Below are 17299 nucleotides of genomic sequence, written 5' to 3' on the forward strand. Positions count from 1 at the left end.
GGGAGTGTTTTGGCCTGTTTTGGAGGGTTTGGGGGTGACGGTTTAGAAGCGAGTGTTTGGGAGTGACTGTTTAGAAGCGAGTGTTTGGGGGTGTTTGGGAGTGACTGTTTAGAAGCGAGTGTTTTGGAGTGTTTTGGAGAGCTATGGAGTGTATGGGACTGTTTTGGAGGGTTTGGGAGTGTGTTGGAGTGTGTTGGAGTGAGTGAAAAGCAGCGAGTGTTTTGATGTGTTCTGGACTGTTTTACAGTTTTCAGGTGTGTTTTGGAGTGTTTTGGAGTGTTTCGAAGTGTTTTGTCGTATTTATGACTGTTTTGGAGTGTTTCAGAGTGTTTTGGAGGGTTTCGGATTGAGTATTTAGGGGCGAGTGCTTGGGAGTGTTTTGTTCTGTTTTGGAGTGGTTAGGAGCGAGTGTTTTGGAGTGTTTGGCAGTGACTGTTTAGAAGCGAGTGTTTGGGAGTGTTTTAGTGTGTTTTGCAGCGTTTTGAAGTGTTTTGGTGTGCATTGGAGTGTGTGTTTAGAAGCGAGTGTTTTGGAGCTTTTTGCAGTGTTTCGGTGTGCTTTTGAGTTTTGGAGTGTTTTGGTGTGTTTTGGAGTATTTTGGAGTGTTTGGGAGTGACGGTTTCGAAGCGAGTGTTTGGGAGCATTTGGGAGTGACTGTTTAGAAGCGAGTGTTTTGGTGTGTTTTGGTGTGTTTTGGAGTGTTTGGGAGTTTTTGGCCTGTTTTGGAGTGTTTAGGAGTGACGGTTTAGAAGCGAGTGTTTGGGGGTGTTTGGGAGTGACTGTTTAGAAGCGAGTGTTTTGGAGTGTTTTGGAGAGCTATGGAGTGTATGGGACTGTTTTGGAGGGTTTGGGAGTGTGTTGGAGTGTGTTGGAGTGAGTGTTTTGGAGTGTTTTGGAGTGTTTGCTTAGAAGCTAGTGTTTTGGAGCGTTTAGGTACGCTTTTGAGGTTTGGAGCGTTTTGGAGTGTTTTGGTGTGCTTTGGAGTGTTTTGGAGCGTTTCGCTGTGCTTTTGAGTTTTGGAGTGTTTTGGAGTGCTTTGGAGTGTCTGTTTAGAAGCGAGTGTTTTGGAGTGAATGGGAGTGTTTGGGAGGGAGTGTTTAGAAACGAATGTTTGGGAGTGTTTTGGAGTGTGTTTTGGAGTTACTGTTTAGAAGCGAGTGTTTGGGCGTGTTTTGGCCTGTTTTGGAGAGTTTGGGAGTGACGGTTTAGAAGCGAGTGTTTGGGGGTGACTGTTTAGAAGCGAGTGTTTGGGAGTGTTTTGTTGTATTTTGGTGTATTTTGGAGTGTTTTGGAGTGTTTGGGAGTGACGGTTTAGAAGGGAATATTTCGGGGTGTTTGGGAGTGACTGTTTAGAAGCGAGTGTTTTGGAGAACTTTGGAGAGTATGGGACAGTTTTGGAGTGTTTTGGAGTGTTTTGGAGCGTTTTGGTGTGCTTTTGAGCTTTGGAGCGTTTTGGAGTGTTTTGGAGTGTATGGGAGTGTTTGGGAGTGACTCTTTAGAAGCGAATGTTTGGGAGTGTTTTGATGTGTTTTGGAGTGTTTGGGAGTGACGCTTTAGAGGCAAGTGTTTGGGGTGGTTTGGGAGTGACTGTTTAGAAGCGAATGTTTGGGAGTGTTTTGATGTGTTTTGGAGTGCTTGGGAGTGTTTTTGCCTCTTTGGAGTGTTTGGGAGTGACGGTTTAGAAGCGAATGTTTGGGAGATTTTTTTTTGTGTTTTGGAGTGTTTGGGAGTGTTTTTGCCTCTTTTGGAGTGTTTGGGAGTGACGGTTTAGAAGCGAGTGTTTTGGAGTGTTTTGGAGAACTTTGGAGTGTATGGGACAATTTTGGAGTGTTTTGGAATGTTTTGGAGTGTTTTGGAGTGTGTGCTTAGAAGCGAGTGTGCTGGAGTGTTTTGGCCTGTTTTGGAGTGTTTGGGCGTGACTGTTTAGAAGCGAGTGTTTTGGATTGTTTTGGGAGCGACGGTTTAGAAGCGAGTGTTTGGGAGTGTTTTGGTGTGTTTTGGAGTGTTTGGGAGTGTTTGGGAGTGTTTTGGCCTGTTGTGGAGTGTTTGGGAGTAACGCTTTAGAAGCGAGTGTTTGGGGGTGTTTGGGAGTGACTGTTTAGAAGCGAATGTTTTGGAGTGTTTTGGAGAGCTTTGGAGTGTATGGAACAGTTATGGAATTTTTTTGGTCTGTTTTGGAGTGTTTTGGAGTGAGTGGTTAGGAGTGTTTTGGAGTGCGCTGGAGTGTCTGTTTAGAAGCGAGTGTTTTGGAGTGTTTTGGTGTGCTTTGGAGTGTCTGTTTTGAAGCGAGTGTTTTGGAGCGCTTTGGAGTGTTTCGGTGTGCTTTTGAGTTTTGGAGTGTTTTGGAGTGCTTTGGAGTGTCTGTTTAGAAGCGAGTGTTTTGGAGTGTTTGGGAAGTGAATGTTTAGAAGCGAGTGTTTGGGAGTGTTTTGGTGTATTTTGGTGTGTTTTGGCGTGTTTTGGAGTGCTTTGGAGTGTCTGTTTAGAAGCGAGTGTTTTGAAGTGTTTGGGAGTGAATGTTTAGAAGCGAGTGTTTGGGAGTGTTTTGGTGTGTTTTGGTGTGTTTTTGGAGTGTTTTGGAGTGCTTGGGAGTGTTTTGGAGTGTTTTGGCCTGTTTTGGAGTGTTTGGGAGTGACGGTTTAGAAGCAAGTGTTTGGTAGTGTTTGGGAGTGACTGTTTAGAAGCAAGTATTTTGGAGTGTTTTGGAGAGCTTTGGAGTGTATGGGGCAGTTTTGGAGTTTTATTTGTCTGTTTTGGAGTGTTTTGTAGTGAGTGGTTAGGAGCGAGTGTTTTGGAGTGCTTCGGAGTGACTGTTTAGAAGCGAGTGTTTTGGTGTGTTTTGGTGTGTTTTGAAGTGTTTTGGAGTGTTTGGGAGTGACGGTTTAGAAGGGAGTGTTTGGAGTGTTTGGGAGTGACTCTTTAGAAGCGAGTGTTTGGGAGTGTTTTGGTGTGTTTTGGAGTGTTTGGGAGTGTTTCGGAGTGTTTTGGCCTGTTTTGGAGTGTTCGGGAGTGAAGGTTCAGAAGCGAGTGTTTGGGAGTGTTTGGGAGTGACTGTTTAGAAGCGAGTGTTTTGGAGTGTTTTGTTGTGTTTTGGAGCGTTTGGGCGAGTTTGGGACTGTTTTGGCCTGTTTTGGAGTGTTTGGGCGTGACGGTTTAGAAGCGAGTGTTTGGAGTGTTTGGGAGTGACTCTTTAGAAGCGAGTGTTTGGGAGTGTTTTGGTGTGTTTTGGAGTGTTTGGGAGTGTTTCGGAGTGTTTTGGCCTGTTTTGGAGTGTTCGGGAGTGAAGGTTCAGAAGCGAGTGTTTGGGAGTGTTTGGGAGTGACTGTTTAGAAGCGAGTGTTTTGGTGTGTTTTGAAGTGTTTTGGAGTGTTTGGGAGTGACGGTTTAGAAGCGAGTGTTTGGAGTGTTTGGGAGTGACTGTTTAGAAGCGAGTGTTTGGGAGTGTTTTGGTGTGTTTTGGTGTGTTTTGGAGTGTTTGGGAGTGTTTCGGAGTGTTTCGGAGTGTTTTGGCCTATTTTGGAGTGTTCGGGACTGATGGTTCAGAAGCGAGTGTTTGGGAGTGACTGTTTAGAAGCGAGTGTTTTGGAGTGTTTTGGTGTGTTTTGGAGTGTTTTGGAGCGTTTGGGCGAGTTTGGGACTGTTTTGGCCTGTTTTGGAGTGTTTGGGCGTGACGGTTTAGAAGCGAGTGTTTGGGAGTTACTGTTTAGAAGCGAGTGTTTTGGAGTGTTTTGGAGAGCTTTGGAGTGTATGGGACAGCTTTGGAGTTTTTTTTGTCTGTTTTGGAGTGTTTTGGAGTGAGTGGTTAGGAGCGAGTGATTTGGAGTGCTTTGTAGTGACTGTTTAGAAGCGAGTGATTTGGAGTGTTCTGGAAGGTTTCGGAGTGTATGGGACTGTTTTGGAGGGTTTGGGAGTGTGTTGGAGTGAGTGTATAGCAGCGAGTGTTTTGTTGTGTTTTGGACTGTTTTACAGTTTTCAGGTGTGTTTCAGAGTGTTTTGGAGGGTTTCGGATTGAGTATTTAGGGGCGAGTGCTTTGTTCTGTTTTGGAGTGGTTAGGAGCGAGTGTTATGGAGTGTTTTGGAGTGTTTTGGAGTGTTTGGCAGTGACTGTTTAGAAGCGAGTGTTTGGGAGTGTTTTAGTGTGTTTTGGTGTGTTTTGGAGTGTTTTGGAGTGTTTGGGAGTGACGGTTTAGAATCGCGTGCTTTAGAGTGTTTTGGAGCGTTTTGGAGTGTTTCGGTGTGCTTTGGAGTGTCTGTTTAGAAGCGAGTGTTTTGGAGCGTTTTGCAGTGTTTCGGTGTGCTTTTGAGTTTTGGAGTGTTTTGGAGTGCTTTGAAGTGTCTGTTTAGAAGCGAGTGTTTTGGAGTGTATGGGAGTGTTTGGGAGTAACTGTTTAGAAGCGAGTGTTTTGGAGTGTTTTGGAGCGTTTTGGAGTGACTGTTTAGAAGCGAGTGTTTGGGAGTGTTTTGGAGAACTTTGGAGTGTATGGGACAATTTTGGAGTGTTTTGGAATGTTTTGGAGTGTTTTGGCCTGTTTTGGAGTGTTTGGGCGTGACGGTTTGGAAGCGAGTGTTTGGGAGTGACTGCTTAGAAGCGAGTGTTTGGGAGTGTTTTGGAGAGGTTTGGAGTGTATGGGACAGCTTTGGAGTTTTTTTTAGTGTTTTGGAGTTTTTTCGAGTGAGTGGTTAGAAGCGAGTGTTTTGGAGTGTTCTGGAAGGTTTCGGAGTGTAAGGGACTGTTTTGGAGGGTTTGGGAGTGTGTTGGAGTGTGTTGGAGTGAGTGTATAGCAGCGAGTGTTTGGTGTGTTTTGGACTGTTTTACAGTTTTCTTGTGTGTTTTTGAGTGTTCTGGAGTGTTTCGAAGTGTTTTGGCGTATTTATGACTGTTTTGGAGTGTTTCAGAGTGTTTTGGAGGGTTTCGGATTGAGTATGTAAGGGCGAGTGCTTGGGAGTGTTTTGTTCTATTTTGGAGTGGTTAGGAGCGAGTGTTTTGGAGTGTTTTAGAGTGACTGGTGTGTCTGTTTAGAAGTGAGTGTTTTGGAGTGTTTGGCAGTGACTGTTTAGAAGCGAGTGTTTGGGAGTGTTTTAGTGTGTTTTGGTATGTTTTGGAGTCCTTTGGAGCGTTTTGGAGTGTTTTGGTGTTCTTTGGAGTGTCTGTTTAGAAGCGAGTGTTTTGGATCGATTTGGAGTGTTTCGGTGTGCTTTTGTGTTTTGGAGTGTTTTGGAGTGCTTTGGAGTGTCTATTTAGAAGCGAGTGTTTTGGAGTGTTTTGGAGTGTTTGAGAGTGTTTTGGCCTGTTTTGGAGTGTTTGGGAGTCACGGTTTAGAAGCGAGTGTTTGGGGGTGTTTGGGAGTGACTGTTTAGAAGCGAGTGTTTTGGAGAGCTTTGGAGTGTATGGGACAGTTATGGAGTTTTTTTTGTATGTTTTGGAGTGAGTGGTTAGGAGCGAGTGTTTTGGAGTGACTGTTTAGAAGCCAGTGTTTTGGAGTGAATGGGAGTGTTTGGGAGTGACTGTTTAGAAGCGAATGTTTGGGAGTGTTTTGGAGTGACTGTTTAGAAGCGAGTGTTTTGGAGTGTATGGGAGTGTTTGGGAGTGACTGTTTAGAAGGGAGTGTTTGGGAGTGTTTTGGTGTTTTTTGGAGTGCTTTGGAGTGTTTGGGAGTGTTTTGGCCTGTTTTGGAGTGTTTGGGAGTCACGGTTTAGAAGCGAGTGTTTGGGGGTGTTTGGGAGTGACTGTTTAGAAGCGAATTTTTGGAGTGTTTTGGAGAGCTTTGGAGTGTATGGGACAGTTATGGAGTTTTTTTTGTATGTTTTGGAGTGTTTTGGAGTGAGTGGTTAGGAGCGAGTGTTTTGGAGTGTTTTGGAGTGACTGTTTAGAAGCCAGTGTTTTGGAGTGAACGGGAGTGTTTGGGAGTGTCTGTTTAGAAGCGAATGTTTGGGAGTGTTTTGGAGTGACTGTTTAGAAGCGAGTGTTTGGGAGTGTTTTGGCCTGTTTTGGGGTGTTTGGGAGTGACGGTTTAGAAGCGAGTGTTTGGGAGTGACGGTTTAGAAGCGAGTGTTTGGGAGTGACTGCTTAGAAGCGAGTGTTTGGGAGTGTTTTGGTGTATTTTGGTGTGTTTTGGCGTGTTTTGGAGTGCTTTGGAGTGTCTGTTTAGAAGCGAGTGTTTTGAAGTGTTTGGGAGTGAATGTTTAGAAGCGAGTGTTTGGGAGTGTTTTGGTGTGTTTTGGTGTGTTTTTGGAGTGTTTTGGAGTGCTTGGGAGTGTTTTGGAGTGTTTTGGCCTGTTTTGGAGTGTTTGGGAGTGACGGTTTAGAAGCAAGTGTTTGGTAGTGTTTGGGAGTGACTGTTTAGAAGCAAGTATTTTGGAGTGTTTTGGAGAGCTTTGGAGTGTATGGGGCAGTTTTGGAGTTTTATTTGTCTGTTTTGGAGTGTTTTGTAGTGAGTGGTTAGGAGCGAGTGTTTTGGAGTGCTTCGGAGTGACTGTTTAGAAGCGAGTGTTTTGGTGTGTTTTGGTGTGTTTTGAAGTGTTTTGGAGTGTTTGGGAGTGACGGTTTAGAAGCGAGTGTTTGGAGTGTTTGGGAGTGACTCTTTAGAAGCGAGTGTTTGGGAGTGTTTTGGTGTGTTTTGGAGTGTTTGGGAGTGTTTCGGAGTGTTTTGGCCTGTTTTGGAGTGTTCGGGAGTGAAGGTTCAGAAGCGAGTGTTTGGGAGTGTTTGGGAGTGACTGTTTAGAAGCGAGTGTTTTGGAGTGTTTTGGTGTGCTTTGTTGTGTTTTGGAGCGTTTGGGCGAGTTTGGGACTGTTTTGGCCTGTTTTGGAGTGTTTGGGCGTGACGGTTTAGAAGCGAGTGTTTGGGGGTGTTTGGGAGTTACTGTTTAGAAGCGAGTGTTTTGGAGTGTTTTGGAGAGCTTTGGAGTGTATGGGACAGCTTTGGAGTTTTTTTTGTCTGTTTTGGAGTGTTTTGGAGTGAGTGGTTAGGAGCGAGTGATTTGGAGTGTTTTGTAGTGACTGTTTAGAAGCGAGTGATTTGGAGTGTTCTGGAAGGTTTCGGAGTGTATGGGACTGTTTTGGAGGGTTTGGGAGTGTGTTGGAGTGAGTGTATAGCAGCGAGTGTTTTGTTGTGTTTTGGACTGTTTTACAGTTTTCAGGTGTGTTTCAGAGTGTTTTGGAGGGTTTCGGATTGAGTATTTAGGGGCGAGTGCTTGGGAGTGTTTTGTTCTGTTTTGGAGTGGTTAGGAGCGAGTGTTATGGAGTGTTTTGGAGTGTTTTGGAGTGTTTGGCAGTGACTGTTTAGAAGCGAGTGTTTGGGAGTGTTTTAGTGTGTTTTGGAGTGTTTTGGAGTGTTTGGGAGTGACGGTTTAGAATCGCGTGCTTTAGAGTGTTTTGGAGCGTTTTGGAGTGTTTCGGTGTGCTTTGGAGTGTCTGTTTAGAAGCGAGTGTTTTGGAGCGTTTTGCAGTGTTTCGGTGTGCTTTTGAGTTTTGGAGTGTTTTGGAGTGCTTTGAAGTGTCTGTTTAGAAGCGAGTGTTTTGGAGTGTATGGGAGTGTTTGGGAGTAACTGTTTAGAAGCGAGTGTTTTGGAGTGTTTTGGAGTGCTTTGGAGTGTCTGTTTAGAAGCGAGTGTTTTGGAGTGTTTTGGAGCGTTTTGGAGTGACTGTTTAGAAGCGAGTGTTTGGGAGTGTTTTGGAGAACTTTGGAGTGTATGGGACAATTTTGGAGTGTTTTGGAATGTTTTGGCGTGTTTTGGCCTGTTTTGGAGTGTTTGGGAGTGACGGTTTGGAAGCGAGTGTTTGGGAGTGACTGCTTAGAAGCGAGTGTTTGGGAGTGTTTTGGAGAGGTTTGGAGTGTATGGGACAGCTTTGGAGTTTTTTTTAGTGTTTTGGAGTTTTTTCGAGTGAGTGGTTAGAAGCGAGTGTTTTGGAGTGTTCTGGAAGGTTTCGGAGTGTAAGGGACTGTTTTGGAGGGTTTGGGAGTGTGTTGGAGTGTGTTGGAGTGAGTGTATAGCAGCGAGTGTTTGGTGTGTTTTGGACTGTTTTACAGTTTTCTTGTGTGTTTTTGAGTGTTCTGGAGTGTTTCGAAGTGTTTTGGCGTATTTATGACTGTTTTGGAGTGTTTCAGAGTGTTTTGGAGGGTTTCGGATTGAGTATGTAAGGGCGAGTGCTTGGGAGTGTTTTGTTCTATTTTGGAGTGGTTAGGAGCGAGTGTTTTGGAGTGTTTTAGAGTGACTGGTGTGTCTGTTTAGAAGTGAGTGTTTTGGAGTGTTTGGCAGTGACAGTTTAGAAGCGAGTGTTTGGGAGTGTTTTAGTGTGTTTTGGTATGTTTTGGAGTCCTTTGGAGCGTTTTGGAGTGTTTTGGTGTTCTTTGGAGTGTCTGTTTAGAAGCGAGTGTTTTGGATCGATTTGGAGTGTTTCGGTGTGCTTTTGTGTTTTGGAGTGTTTTGGAGTGCTTTGGAGTGTCTATTTAGAAGCGAGTGTTTTGGAGTGTTTTGGAGTGTTTGAGAGTGTTTTGGCCTGTTTTGGAGTGTTTGGGAGTCACGGTTTAGAAGCGAGTGTTTGGGGGTGTTTGGGAGTGACTGTTTAGAAGCGAGTGTTTTGGAGAGCTTTGGAGTGTATGGGACAGTTATGGAGTTTTTTTTGTATGTTTTGGAGTGAGTGGTTAGGAGCGAGTGTTTTGGAGTGACTGTTTAGAAGCCAGTGTTTTGGAGTGAATGGGAGTGTTTGGGAGTGACTGTTTAGAAGCGAATGTTTGGGAGTGTTTTGGAGTGACTGTTTAGAAGCGAGTGTTTGGGAGTGTTTTAGTGTGTTTTGGTGTGTTTTGGAGTGTTTTGGAGTGTTTGGGAGTGACGGTTTAGAATCGCGTGCTTTAGAGTGTTTTGGAGCGTTTTGGAGTGTTTCGGTGTGCTTTGGAGTGTCTGTTTAGAAGCGAGTGTTTTGGAGCGTTTTGCAGTGTTTCGGTGTGCTTTTGAGTTTTGGAGTGTTTTGGAGTGCTTTGAAGTGTCTGTTTAGAAGCGAGTGTTTTGGAGTGTATGGGAGTGTTTGGGAGTAACTGTTTAGAAGCGAGTGTTTTGGAGTGTTTTGGAGTGCTTTGGAGTGTCTGTTTAGAAGCGAGTGTTTTGGAGTGTTTTGGAGCGTTTTGGAGTGACTGTTTAGAAGCGAGTGTTTGGGAGTGTTTTGGAGAACTTTGGAGTGTATGGGACAATTTTGGAGTGTTTTGGAATGTTTTGGAGTGTTTTGGCCTGTTTTGGAGTGTTTGGGCGTGACGGTTTGGAAGCGAGTGTTTGGGAGTGACTGCTTAGAAGCGAGTGTTTGGGAGTGTTTTGGAGAGGTTTGGAGTGTATGGGACAGCTTTGGAGTTTTTTTTAGTGTTTTGGAGTTTTTTCGAGTGAGTGGTTAGAAGCGAGTGTTTTGGAGTGTTCTGGAAGGTTTCGGAGTGTAAGGGACTGTTTGGAGGGTTTGGGAGTGTGTTGGAGTGTGTTGGAGTGAGTGTATAGCAGCGAGTGTTTGGTGTGTTTTGGACTGTTTTACAGTTTTCTTGTGTGTTTTTGAGTGTTCTGGAGTGTTTCGAAGTGTTTTGGCGTATTTATGACTGTTTTGGAGTGTTTCAGAGTGTTTTGGAGGGTTTCGGATTGAGTATGTAAGGGCGAGTGCTTGGGAGTGTTTTGTTCTATTTTGGAGTGGTTAGGAGCGAGTGTTTTGGAGTGTTTTAGAGTGACTGGTGTGTCTGTTTAGAAGTGAGTGTTTTGGAGTGTTTGGCAGTGACTGTTTAGAAGCGAGTGTTTGGGAGTGTTTTAGTGTGTTTTGGTATGTTTTGGAGTCCTTTGGAGCGTTTTGGAGTGTTTTGGTGTTCTTTGGAGTGTCTGTTTAGAAGCGAGTGTTTTGGATCGATTTGGAGTGTTTCGGTGTGCTTTTGTGTTTTGGAGTGTTTTGGAGTGCTTTGGAGTGTCTATTTAGAAGCGAGTGTTTTGGAGTGTTTTGGAGTGTTTGAGAGTGTTTTGGCCTGTTTTGGAGTGTTTGGGAGTCACGGTTTAGAAGCGAGTGTTTGGGGGTGTTTGGGAGTGACTGTTTAGAAGCGAGTGTTTTGGAGAGCTTTGGAGTGTATGGGACAGTTATGGAGTTTTTTTTGTATGTTTTGGAGTGAGTGGTTAGGAGCGAGTGTTTTGGAGTGACTGTTTAGAAGCCAGTGTTTTGGAGTGAATGGGAGTGTTTGGGAGTGACTGTTTAGAAGCGAATGTTTGGGAGTGTTTTGGAGTGACTGTTTAGAAGCGAGTGTTTTGGAGTGTATGGGAGTGTTTGGGAGTGACTGTTTAGAAGGGAGTGTTTGGGAGTGTTTTGGTGTTTTTTGGAGTGCTTTGGAGTGTTTGGGAGTGTTTTGGCCTGTTTTGGAGTGTTTGGGAGTCACGGTTTAGAAGCGAGTGTTTGGGGGTGTTTGGGAGTGACTGTTTAGAAGCGAATTTTTGGAGTGTTTTGGAGAGCTTTGGAGTGTATGGGACAGTTATGGAGTTTTTTTTGTATGTTTTGGAGTGTTTTGGAGTGAGTGGTTAGGAGCGAGTGTTTTGGAGTGTTTTGGAGTGACTGTTTAGAAGCCAGTGTTTTGGAGTGAACGGGAGTGTTTGGGAGTGTCTGTTTAGAAGCGAATGTTTGGGAGTGTTTTGGAGTGACTGTTTAGAAGCGAGTGTTTGGGAGTGTTTTGGCCTGTTTTGGGGTGTTTGGGAGTGACGGTTTAGAAGCGAGTGTTTGGGAGTGACGGTTTAGAAGCGAGTGTTTGGGAGTGACTGCTTAGAAGCGAGTGTTTGGGAGTGTTTTGGTGTATTTTGGTGTGTTTTGGCGTGTTTTGGAGTGCTTTGGAGTGTCTGTTTAGAAGCGAGTGTTTTGAAGTGTTTGGGAGTGAATGTTTAGAAGCGAGTGTTTGGGAGTGTTTTGGTGTGTTTTGGTGTGTTTTTGGAGTGTTTTGGAGTGCTTGGGAGTGTTTTGGAGTGTTTTGGCCTGTTTTGGAGTGTTTGGGAGTGACGGTTTAGAAGCAAGTGTTTGGTAGTGTTTGGGAGTGACTGTTTAGAAGCAAGTATTTTGGAGTGTTTTGGAGAGCTTTGGAGTGTATGGGGCAGTTTTGGAGTTTTATTTGTCTGTTTTGGAGTGTTTTGTAGTGAGTGGTTAGGAGCGAGTGTTTTGGAGTGCTTCGGAGTGACTGTTTAGAAGCGAGTGTTTTGGTGTGTTTTGGTGTGTTTTGAAGTGTTTTGGAGTGTTTGGGAGTGACGGTTTAGAAGCGAGTGTTTGGAGTGTTTGGGAGTGACTCTTTAGAAGCGAGTGTTTGGGAGTGTTTTGGTGTGTTTTGGAGTGTTTGGGAGTGTTTCGGAGTGTTTTGGCCTGTTTTGGAGTGTTCGGGAGTGAAGGTTCAGAAGCGAGTGTTTGGGAGTGTTTGGGAGTGACTGTTTAGAAGCGAGTGTTTTGGAGTGTTTTGGTGTGCTTTGTTGTGTTTTGGAGCGTTTGGGCGAGTTTGGGACTGTTTTGGCCTGTTTTGGAGTGTTTGGGCGTGACGGTTTAGAAGCGAGTGTTTGGGGGTGTTTGGGAGTTACTGTTTAGAAGCGAGTGTTTTGGAGTGTTTTGGAGAGCTTTGGAGTGTATGGGACAGCTTTGGAGTTTTTTTTGTCTGTTTTGGAGTGTTTTGGAGTGAGTGGTTAGGAGCGAGTGATTTGGAGTGTTTTGTAGTGACTGTTTAGAAGCGAGTGATTTGGAGTGTTCTGGAAGGTTTCGGAGTGTATGGGACTGTTTTGGAGGGTTTGGGAGTGTGTTGGAGTGAGTGTATAGCAGCGAGTGTTTTGTTGTGTTTTGGACTGTTTTACAGTTTTCAGGTGTGTTTCAGAGTGTTTTGGAGGGTTTCGGATTGAGTATTTAGGGGCGAGTGCTTGGGAGTGTTTTGATCTGTTTTGGAGTGGTTAGGAGCGAGTGTTATGGAGTGTTTTGGAGTGTTTTGGAGTGCTTGGCAGTGACTGTTTAGAAGCGAGTGTTTGGGAGTGTTTTAGTGTGTTTTGGTGTGTTTTGGAGTGTTTTGGAGTGTTTGGGAGTGACGGTTTAGAATCGCGTGCTTTAGAGTGTTTTGGAGCGATTTGGAGTGTTTCGGTGTGCTTTGGAGTGTCTGTTTAGAAGCGAGTGTTTTGGAGCGTTTTGCAGTGTTTCGGTGTGCTTTTGAGTTTTGGAGTGTTTTAGAGTGCTTTGAAGTGTCTGTTTAGAAGCGAGTGTTTTGGAGTGTATGGGAGTGTTTGGGAGTAACTGTTTAGAAGCGAGTGTTTTGGAGTGTTTTGGAGTGCTTTGGAGTGTCTGTTTAGAAGCGAGTGTTTTGGAGTGTATGGGACAATTTTGGAGTGTTTTGGAATGTTTTGGAGTGTTTTGGCCTGTTTTGGAGTGTTTGGCGTGACGGTTTGGAAGCGAGTGTTTTGGTGTGTTTTGGTGTGTTTCGAAGTGTTTTGGAGTGTTTGGGAGTGACGGTTTGGAAGCGAGTGTTTGGGAGTGACTGCTTAGAAGCGAGTGTTTGGGAGTGTTTTGGAGAGGTTTGGAGTGTATGGGACAGCTTTGGAGTTTTTTTTAGTGTTTTGGAGTTTTTTCGAGTGAGTGGTTAGAAGCGAGTGTTTTGGAGTGTTCTGGAAGGTTTCGGAGTGTAAGGGACTGTTTTGGAGGGTTTGGGAGTGTGTTGGAGTGTGTTGGAGTGAGTGTATAGCAGCGAGTGTTTGGTGTGTTTTGGACTGTTTTACAGTTTTCTTGTGTGTTTTTGAGTGTTCTGGAGTGTTTCGAAGTGTTTTGGCGTATTTATGACTGTTTTGGAGTGTTTCAGAGTGTTTTGGAGGGTTTCGGATTGAGTATTTAAGGGCGAGTGCTTGGGAGTGTTTTGTTCTATTTTGGAGTGGTTAGGAGCGAGTGTTTTGGAGTGTTTTAGAGTGACTGGTGTGTCTGTTTAGAAGTGAGTGTTTTGGAGTGTTTGGCAGTGACTGTTTAGAAGCGAGTGTTTGGGACTGTTTTAGTGTGTTTTCGTATGTTTTGGAGTCCTTTGGAGCGTTTTGGAGTGTTTTGGTGTTCTTTGGAGTGTCTGTTTAGAAGCGAGTGTTTTGGATCGATTTGGAGTGTTTCGGTGTGCTTTTGTGTTTTGGAGTGTTTTGGAGTGCTTTGGAGTGTCTATTTAGAAGCGAGTGTTTTGGAGTGTATGGGAGTGTTTGGGAGTGATTGTTTAGAAGGGAGTGTTTGGGAGTGTTTTGGTGTGTTTTGGAGTGTTTTGGAGTGTTTGAGAGTGTTTTGGCCTGTTTTGGAGTGTTTGGGAGTCACGGTTTAGAAGCGAGTGTTTGGGGGTGTTTGGGAGTGACTGTTTAGAAGCGAGTGTTTTGGAGAGCTTTGGAGTGTATGGGACAGTTATGGAGTTTTTTTTGTATGTTTTGGAGTGAGTGGTTAGGAGCGAGTGTTTTGGAGTGACTGTTTAGAAGCCAGTGTTCTTGGAGTGAATGGGAGTGTTTGGGAGCGACTGTTTAGAAGCGAATGTTTGGGAGTGTTTTGGAGTGACTGTTTAGACGCGAGTGTTTTGGAGTGTATGGGAGTGTTTGGGAGTGACTGTTTAGAAGGGAGTGTTTGGGAGTGTTTTGGTGTGTTTTGGAGTGCTTTGGAGTGTTTGGGAGTGTTTTGGCCTGTTTTGGAGTGTTTGGGAGTCACGGTTTAGAAGCGAGTGTTTGGGGGTGTTTGGGAGTGACTGTTTAGAAGCGAATGTTTGGAGTGTTTTGGAGAGCTTTGGAGTGTATGGGACAGTTATGGAGTTTTTTTTGTATGTTTTGGAGTGTTTTGGAGTGAGTGGTTAGGAGCGAGTGTTTTGGAGTGTTTTGGAGTGACTGTTTAGAAGCCAGTGGTTTGGAGTGAACGGGAGTGTTTGGGAGTGTCTGTTTAGAAGCGAATGTTTGGGAGTGTTTTGGAGTGTTTGGGAGTGACGGTTTAGAAGCGCGTGCTTTAGAGTGTTTTGGAGCGTTTTGCAGTATTTCGGTGTGTTTTGAGTTTTGGAGTGTTTGGGAGTGTTTGGGAGTAACTGTTTAGAAGCGAGTGTTTGGGAGTGTTTTGGAGAACCTTGGGACAATTTTGGAGTGTTTTGGAATGTTTTGGAGTGTTTTGGAGTGTGTGCTTAGAAGCGAGAGTTTGGGACTGTTTTGGCCTGTTTTGGAGTGTTTGGGCGTAACGGTTTAGAAGCGAGTGTTTGGGGGTGTTTGGGAGTTACTGTTTAGAAGCGAGTGTTTTGGAGTGTTTTGGAGAGCTTTGGAGTGTATGGGACAGCTTTGGAGTTTTTTTTGTCTGTTTTGGAGTGTTTTGGAGTGAGTGATTAGGAGCGAGTGATTTGGAGTGTTTTGTAGTGACTGTTTAGAAGCGAGTGATTTGGAGTGTTCTGGAAGGTTTCGGAGTGTATGGGACTGTTTTGGAGGGTTTGGGAGTGTGTTGGAGTGTATTAGAGTGAGTGTATAGCAGCGAGTGTTTTGTTGTGTTTTGGACTGTTTTACAGTTTTCAGGTGTGTTTCAGAGTGTTTTGGAGGGTTTCGGATTGAGTATTTAGGGGCGAGTGCTTGGAGTGTTTTGTTCTGTTTTGGAGTGGTTAGGAGCGAGTGTTATGGAGTGTTTTGGAGTGTTTTGGAGTGTTTGGCAGTGACTGTTTAGAAGCGAGTGTTTGGGAGTGTTTTAGTGTGTTTTGGTGTGTTTTGGAGAGTTTTGGAGTGTTTGGGAGTGACGGTTTAGAAGCGAGTGTTTTGGAGCGTTTTGCAGTGTTTCGGTGTGCTTTTGAGTTTTGGAGTGTTTTGGAGGGCTTTGAAGTGTCTGTTTAGAAGCGAGTGTTTTGGAGTGTATGGAGTGTTTGGGAGTAACTGTTTAGAAGCGAGTGTTTTGGAGTGTTTTGGAGTGCTTTGGAGTGTTTTGGTGTGCTTTGGAGTGTCTGTTTAGAAGCGAGTGTTTTGGAGCGTTTTGCAGTGTTTCGGTGTGCTTTTGAGTTTTGGCGTGTTTTGGAGAGCTTTGAAGTGTCTGTTTAGAAGCGAGTGTTTTGGAGTGTATGGGAGTGTTTGGGAGTAACTGTTTAGAAGCGAGTGTTTTGGAGTGTTTTGGAGTACTTTGGAGTGTCTGTTTAGAAGCGAGTGTTTTGGAGTGTATGGGAGTGTTGGAAGTAACTGTTTAGAAGCGAGTGTTTGGGAGTGTTTTGGAGAACTTTGGAGTGTATGGGACAATTTTGGAGTGTTTTGGAATGTTTTGGAGTGTTTTGGAGTGTGTGCTTAGAAGCGAGTGTTCTGGAGTGTTTTGGCCTGTTTGGAGTGTTTGGGAGTGACTGTTTAGAAGCGAGTGTTTTGGAGGGTTTTGGAGGGTTTCGGATTGAGTAATTAGGGGCGAGTGCTTGGGACTGTTTTTTTCTGTTTTGGATTGGTTAGGGGTGAGTGTTTTGGAGTGTTTTTGGGTGTTTTGGAGTATGTGCTTAGAAGCCAGTGTTTTGGAGTGTTTCGGAGTGATTTGGTGTGCTTTGGAGTGCTTTTGAGTGTTTTGGAGCGTTTTGGAGCGTTTTGGTGAGCTTTTGAGTTTTGGAGCGTTTTGGAGTGTTTTGGTGTGCTTAGGAGTCTTTTGGAGCGTTTCGGTGTGCTTTTGAGTTTTGGAGTGTTTTGGCGTGTTTTGGAGTGCTTTGGAGTGTCTGCTTAGAAGCGAGTGTTTTGAAGTGTTTGGGAGTGACTGTTTAGAAGCGAGTGTTTGGGAGTGTTTTGGTGTGTTTTTGGAGTGCTTTGGCCTGTTTTGGAGTGACTGTTTAGAAGCCAGTGTTTTGGAGTGTTCTGGAAGGTTTCGGCGTGTATGGGACTGTTTTGGAGGGTTTGGGAGTGTGTTGGAGTGAGTGTATAGCAGCAAGTGTTTTGGTGCGTTTTGGACTGTTTTACAGTTTTCAGGTGTGTTTTGGAGTGTTTTGGAGTGTTTCGAAGTGTTTTGGCGTATTTATGACTGTTTTGGAGTGTTTCAGAGTGTTTTGGAGGGTTTCGGATTGAGTATTTAGGGGCGAGTGCTTGGGAGTGTTTTGTTCTGTTTTGGAGTGGTTAGGAGCGAGTGTTATGGAGTGTTTTGGAGTGTTTTGGAGTGTTTGGCAGTGACTGTTTAGAAGCGAGTGTTTGGGAGTGTTTTAGTGTGTTTTGGTCGTGTTTTGGAGAGTTTTGGAGCGTTTGGGAGTGTTTCGGTGTGCTTTTGAGTTTTGGAGTGTTTTGGAGTGCTTTGAAGTGTCTGTTTAGAAGCGAGTGTTTTGGAGTGTATGGGAGTGTTTGGGAGTAACTGTTTAGAAGCGAGTGTTTTGGAGTGTTTTGGAGTGCTTTGGAGTGTCTGTTTAGAAGCGAGTGTTTTGGAGTGTATGGAGTGTTTGAAGTAACTGTTTAGAAGCGAGTGTTTGGGAGTGTTTTGGAGAACTTTGGAGTGTATGGGACAATTTTGGAGTGTTTTGGAATGTTTTGGAGTGTTTTGGAGTGTGTGCTTAGAAGCGAGTGTTCTGGAGTGTTTTGGCCTGTTTTGGAGTGTTTGGAGTGACTGTTTAGAAGCGAGTGTTTTGGAGGGTTTTGGAGGGTTTCGGATTGAGTAATTAGGGGCGAGTGCTTGGGACTGTTTTTTTCTGTTTTGGATTGGTTAGGGGTGAGTGTTTTGGAGTGTTTTTGGGTGTTTTGGAGTATGTGCTTAGAAGCCAGTGTTTTGGAGTGTTTCGGAGTGATTTGGTGTGCTTTGGAGTGCTTTTGAGTGTTTTGGAGCGTTTTGGAGCGTTTTGGTGAGCTTTTGAGTTTTGGAGCGTTTTGGAGTGTTTTGGTCTGCTTAGGAGTCTTTTGGAGCGTTTCGGTGTGCTTTTGAATTTTGGAGTGTTTTGGCGTGTTTTGGAGTGCTTTGGAGTGTCTGCTTAGAAGCGAGTGTTTTGAAGTGTTTGGGAGTGACTGTTTAGAAGCGAGTGTTTGGGAGTGTTTTGGTGTGTTTTTGGTGTGCTTTGGCCTGTTTTGAGTGACTGTTTAGAAGCCAGTGTTTTGGAGTGTTCTGGAAGGTTTCGGCGTGTATGGGACTGTTTTGGAGGGTTTGGGAGTGTGTTGGAGTGAGTGTATAGCAGCAAGTGTTTTGGTGCGTTTTGGACTGTTTTACAGTTTTCAGGTGTGTTTTGGAGTGTTTTGGAGTGTTTTCGAAGTGTTTTGGCGTATTTATGACTGTTTTGGAGTGTTTCAGAGTGTTTTGGAGGGTTTCGGATTGAGTATTTAGGGGCGAGTGCTTGGGAGTGTTTTGTTCTGTTTTGGAGTGGTTAGGAGCGAGTGTTATGGAGTG

The sequence above is a fragment of the Somniosus microcephalus genome, chromosome 8 (assembly GCF_052327205.1).
Source record: "Somniosus microcephalus isolate GS21.2 chromosome 8, FLI_Smic_1.0, whole genome shotgun sequence".
In the NCBI taxonomy this organism is placed as follows: Eukaryota; Metazoa; Chordata; class Chondrichthyes; order Squaliformes; family Somniosidae; genus Somniosus; species Somniosus microcephalus.